The sequence below is a fragment of the Mus caroli genome, chromosome 14 (genome assembly GCF_900094665.2).
Source record: "Mus caroli chromosome 14, CAROLI_EIJ_v1.1, whole genome shotgun sequence".
In the NCBI taxonomy this organism is placed as follows: Eukaryota; Metazoa; Chordata; class Mammalia; order Rodentia; family Muridae; genus Mus; species Mus caroli.
This window is the reverse complement of record NC_034583.1, coordinates 21535393-21541392: the sequence shown is the minus strand read 5'-3', so window position 1 is coordinate 21541392 and position 6000 is coordinate 21535393. Positions and strand designations below refer to the sequence as shown.

Sequence of the window (6000 nt, the reverse complement as noted above, 5' to 3'; positions counted from 1 at the left end):
TGTATCAAAAGATGGCCTAGTCGGCCATCACTGGAAAGAGAGGCCCATTGGACTTGCAAACTTTATATGCCCCAGTACAGGGGAACGCCAGGGCCAAAACGTGGGAGTGGGTGGATAGGGGAGTTGGGGGTGGGGGAGTGTATTGGAGACTTTTTGGATAGCACTGGAAATGTAAATGAGGAAAATACCTAATAAAAAAAAAAGGAAAAAAAAAAAAAAAAAAAAAAGAAGAAGCTCAGAGGCCTTACATTCCTGGCCTTGAATCAAGTAAATAGCACACAAACCCAACCAATGAGACTTCTGTATTTGTGGCTTACTAAATTTTCTATTCCAAGTCACAGGTCTCTGGTCACAAGGAGAAGTCACTGGTATTAGATATCTGGAGTTTCTTACCACCTAGCCTATTTCCTGACAAACATGGGTCAATCAGACCCTGCCTAAAACAACAACGTGGACTCCTTAGAAACACTACCTGAAGTTTGCCTCTGGCTCTGAACACAAGTGTATGCAACTACACTTAGGCAAATAGATACAAACCCAAGCACACAAAGTAATACTTAAGGTAACAAACGAAAGCCCTTCCTTAGTGGGCATTGCCCATCTCAGAATCTTAACACATGAGATACTGGAAGGAAGATTAGACAAAATTGAAGCCTAGATGGACAGTGTGTGCATGATCTAATAGAATGGCCCAATTTTTTGAGGCCATTTAGGTTTTAGATTGCTCATTGCTTGACTTATATAAAACTACTTAGCATACAATAGTAGAAAAGACAACACACATCCATGTCTCCTCCATTTATTTTATAAATTAAACAAGTATTTATGGAACATATATCATTGGTCAGTCAATGAACTGTTGATACCAGTGGGTAGGTAGTACAGGTCAACAGTGGTTATTGAAGATGCAGAAGTTTAGCAAGCCTTGCAATTGCAAGGAGACTTTAATAGCAAATTGTTTAAGAGCTATAAAGAAAAGGTTGAGCTGTTTTTGAGTAACAACAACAATAGTAAACACCATTTAAATGGCTTTGAAAAGGTTTGTTCATTAAATGTTGCAATAAGGGGCAAGTTGAGTAATTTTATCCAGGAGTGGGGATCCAGCCTCCTTGTGCCATCGATGTCACTATTCAAAATATGTGGACTTCATGACTGGCATGAGAGAGCCAGAGGCTTCAGACTTTCATATAGATGTTTTCTTGGCCAACTAGGAAGAACATGTATCACTTCTGTTCGTTCTATCAGCCAGACCCCAGCCACATGGACCCAATGTATCTCCAAGGGATGCTGGGAAACATCTTCCTCATTCGTTTTCATGAATAGGGAATATACCAGGCAACAGCTTGACTTTAATTGAAGACCTCATTTAGATTCAAGGCTTCAGTAGGAACTCTGTAGTGAAGTAATTTTTAACCAGTAATTGGAATATTAATTGTTAACTACATTAAAAGTGTAATGAACATTGTAAATACGTTCAGGAATCTTACAGCCGTTAGTACACATTTGCTACCATTTGGAAAGCTGTTACTTAGAATATTTAGTTAAATCTCCTTACCTGCAATTGAACATGCTTAAAATTCAGAGGCACATCTGAGAAGCTAATTTAACTGCAATCTAGGCAACCTGAACAACTGGTTAACTGTCTGCCATCCTTCTGTGACTACTTAACATATTTGGATACAAGGTAACTGAACTCTTTGCCATAACATAATGAACACAGGAAAGTCTGATGGAAAGAGCCCGAGCTGTAAACTCACAGGAGGCAAAATTCTAATGTCATAAAGTAACATGATTTTTCTCAAGCTAATTTATCCCTTGAAGGCATAATTCTCTTGAGTAAAAAAAAGCACTTGGTTTGCTGCTGATCCCTGGTACTAGGGGTGAAATTTATAGTTTCCTGAGTTCTCAAGAATGAGAACTTCCTATCTCACTATGTAAGTCAAGTAACAAGTTTCCACAGAGCCCTATAGCTTAAGTCTAACTTTTCATCCGATTGCAACAGTTCTGGAGGACTCCCCAGCTCAGTGTTTTTACAGTAGATACTCTGGCCTTCTCACCATAAAAATGGTAACAGCATCATGGTTCAAGGTGGGGGTCTGCAGTTTGAAGACCTAGCAGTAGACACCTCCTATATATTTCTACCTTATTCCTGACAGAATACCACTGTTCACCTCACTGACCAGGAATGGGTAGCATGATCATAGCTGAGCCACCTTCTGAGAAATAAAATAGATTTCCTAAGATTAACGTAGACCAATGGTGATTCCTAAGTGGGGCTTGGAGGAGTCAGGACATCTGCACACAAGGATGAGAATCAGTGTGTAGCTAGGAGCCCAGCAGCACAGTGAGATAAGAAGGAGGGCATATAGGACCCTAGTTGTATGTTCCCAATACCCTTCAACTGCTGGTCCATCAGCTAGATACTGATGATACTCCTGCCACTTGGAAAGATTGTGTAGGAGGATATAAAGCACTAGACGTAGAGGTCAGCCATTTCTCCCTCCCACCCTCCATCTTCATGCTATGCCATCAGTGTGACTACTTAGGAAGCCACACCTTTGGGTCTTCTTATTTGTTTGTTAATGCTTGTTATCAGGATGGGTAGCTGTGCTGGGTGTGGTAGCACTTTTGTCATATAATGTATGGAGGTCAGAGGACAATTTTGTGGAGCTGGTTTCAAGGATGCGTCTCAGGTCCAAAGGCTTGTGAAGGGAAGTGCTTTATCCACCGAGCCATCTTGTCAACCTCCAAACATTGGGTTTAATGAAATAAATGATCAGCATAATATTTGGAGGAAAGGGAGGAAGGCATAATATACTAAGAATAGGATCTGGGGATATACCCTGGCTCAAATTGTGACTCTGCCGCTTGCTTGTTAGCTGACCTCAGGCAAGATTCCAGAATGTTGATGACCCCATTTCTTCATCTACAGAATAGAGATGGTTATGATATCTACCTCTATTCATTTCCTTTTTCTTTTTTTTCAGTTCTTATTTGGTTTTTATTCATATTTTTATTCATAATCATAAACTTAACTTTGCAATCCAGCTAGACTTGAACGGGAATGAACCCAAAGAACTATGGAACCCAAAGAACTTTAGTGAGAGCAGAGATGACAGGGTATTGCAAGCAGATGGGGTAGGGGTGCTCTCCTGAGCTACAGAAGGAATGGTTTGATGGGTAAAATGCCCGCAAGTCAAAAGAAATTAGAAGTTGTCCACAGTCAGAAATGGTGATCTTCTTGCTGGTCTTGCCATTCGGGGACCCCAAATGCTCCATGGCTTCTGCAATGTTCATGCCTTCTTTCACCTTCCCAAAGACCACATGCTTGCCATCCAGCCATTCAGTCTTGGCAGTTCAGATAAAAAACTGGGAACCATTTGTGTTTGGTCCAGCATTTGCCATGGACAAGATGCCAGGACCTGTATGCTTCAGGATGAAGCTCTCATCCTCAAATTTCTCTCCGTAGATGGACCTGCCACCAGTGCCATTATGGCGTGTAAAGTCACTACCCTGGCACATGAATCTTGGAATAATTCTGTGAAAGGAGGAACCCTTATAGCCAAATCCTTTCTCTCCAGTGCTCAGAGCACAAAAGTTTTCTGCTGTCTTTGGAACTTTGTCTGCAAACAGCTCAAAGGAGACTCGGCCCAAGGGCTCGTCATCGGCCATGATGTCAAAGAACATGGTGGGGTTGACCATGGCTGCAGCAATCTGCGAAAAGGGACAGTGGTGTCTCTCATTTCCTTTTTCTGTTGTGACTGATAGACTTCAGTATGGTGGCTTGAGCCAACTCAACTTTATTGTCTTCTAGATCTTAGTCAGAGACCTGATGGGCAACCTACGTTAGTGTCAAGACATGAGCAAGAAACTGGTGGAGTCTCTTCAGGGAGAATTTGTAGAATGGCTAAATCTGTCAAGAAAACAGCAATTCTGACCCTCAAATGTTCTTCTTTTTTTTCCATCACTCTGTAGCTAGGTTATCCTGGTAGGATTATTGGACCTATTTTTAAGGTTTCTGGTTAGCTATCTTAATTCTACCAGCAGCATCAACCCCTCTTTGTCATATAGCATATAATCACAAATTCCTAGACGTTGCAGGGGAGAGGATACAGAGTATACCTAACACTGTTCTATATCAGTGTTGTGATACATAAATGAGACTGTCTATAGGGTTTGGAATACTGCTGGTCACATAATCAGATAGATGCTCACTAACTGAATCCATGATGTCTTGTGACGTAACAAATTTGTTTTCGTGTGGGTGGTTTGGCTGTTGGTAGTTCTGTCCCAAGGGATGCTATATAGCCTACTTACTGCTAGAAGGGATGATAAAAGGGATTCAGAAAAATCAGAGGCAGTTCCACCTTGCTTTTAGAAGCTCAAGTTCATGGTCTGAGATGCCTTTGAAAGTATCTGATTCTCCTCTAGAAAATGTGGCTTGTGCAAAGCCACTGTTACATATTACAGGAATGAAGCACAACCCTCATAGAAACATGACTGATAGAAGATTTACAAGCCACCTTCCCTGCATCACCTTTGATATGCCTGTGTGAGAGAAGAAATGCAGGGTGTGGTCAGAGTGACAAACTGAATTTTTTTTTTCTGCTCCTGTTAGAAAGATGACCTCATATTTTGGTTATCCATTTATCAGATATAGATAAAAGCCACATGTATCTCAAGGAGAACTGAGAGCGAGGTGAGCTGCCACAGCTAAAGTCCATGGCCCATAGTGAAGGCTCAGCAATCTGTGTAGGGCAGGGACAGCTGCAGTGTCCTTTGCACACACAGAAGACCTCATTGGAAGTGATCACAGCTGAGAGTATTATTTGTCTGCTGGTCAAATGCCAAGAAGTGTGTGGGCTCTGATCATTATTTTCAAAAGCCTGCTGTCATGCAGGTCAATCTTAAGGTGGATGTTTATTCCATTAAATCTTCCTCCAGATTGCATCATGTATAACCATGAGATGAACATGTCTGGAGAATGTAGCCATTGTTCGAGTCTTACACAGAGCAACGATGGTTTCTGAATCTTTGTGGTGAGGAGGCTGGATTTGCTGCTAGAAGTGGATTGTGACAAGTAGGCCAAGGGGCAGAGAGAAGAAAGCTGTGGTTTCTTGATTGGAAAGAAATATGCTATGGGCCCTAGAGGCATCAGGAAGAATATCTTGTCTTGGATGGTTTTCATCCCACAGCGGGAAGAACTGCAGATAAAGAAAAGGCCGATGAAAAACAAGATGATCTTGTAATGTCACCCTGCTTGGGGACAAGGCTTCTATTGTCTGCAGACAGTCCATGTTCATCTGTGTGAGACTGGTGAAAGCGTGGCTTTATTCAAGGCTTGTTTAGAGGAAAGACAAGAAAGCCAAACTCTTTCTACTCTAAATAGAGGTGCATGGAGCTATACTCTGTGTGTGGTGCATCCTAACAAGAGCTAGCAGGGCTAGTGGTATAGTTTTCCCAGAGAACAGTTCACCTTGGTCAGCTTCATCTACACCCCCAAGGTTCCTTCATGGACTCAGTAAAACCCAAGAGTCTATAGCTCCTCGCTGTTGATAGCAGGGATCGTGGTTAGAACATACAAATTGGTGTGGCTAATGGGTTACATTCAGAGTGCTACGTAAATGGCAAAAGCTGCTGAGCCTTCTTGTATGCTGGTCACTGGGCTTGCTGGGTGACCAGGGACAACAGTGACATTTTGCCAGTGCCATTCTTTGAAGTCTTGAACTCAATTACTATCATGGCTCTTCCCCACTCCTGGATCATTCATACCGAGTCATGGGTTAGGTGATCACTAGGTTAACAAGGATGAACTCACTAGACTTGATGTGATACCAGGACTCTAAGGCACATTACAGCCCTATTCGCAGTAGTCAAGGTTTGCTAACCATCTAAGTGACCAACACTGAATTAATGATAAAAGAAGGAAGTGATATGTGAGATGGGGGGGAGGGAGGGAGAAGGGGAGAGACAGAGGGGAGAGGGAGAGAGACAGAAAGA

At 42.2% G+C, this 6000-nt stretch overlaps 1 protein-coding gene and 1 pseudogene across 2 annotated transcripts in view; one reads left to right on the top strand and one right to left on the bottom strand.

Annotated features, from left to right (window-relative positions):
• The window catches only part of Cacna2d3 (calcium voltage-gated channel auxiliary subunit alpha2delta 3), an 810117-nt gene that overhangs the window by 497747 nt on the left and 306370 nt on the right, over positions 1-6000 (top strand). The gene's annotated exons all lie outside the window — the stretch shown is intronic.
• On the bottom strand, positions 3287-3702 carry LOC110309148 (annotated as a pseudogene).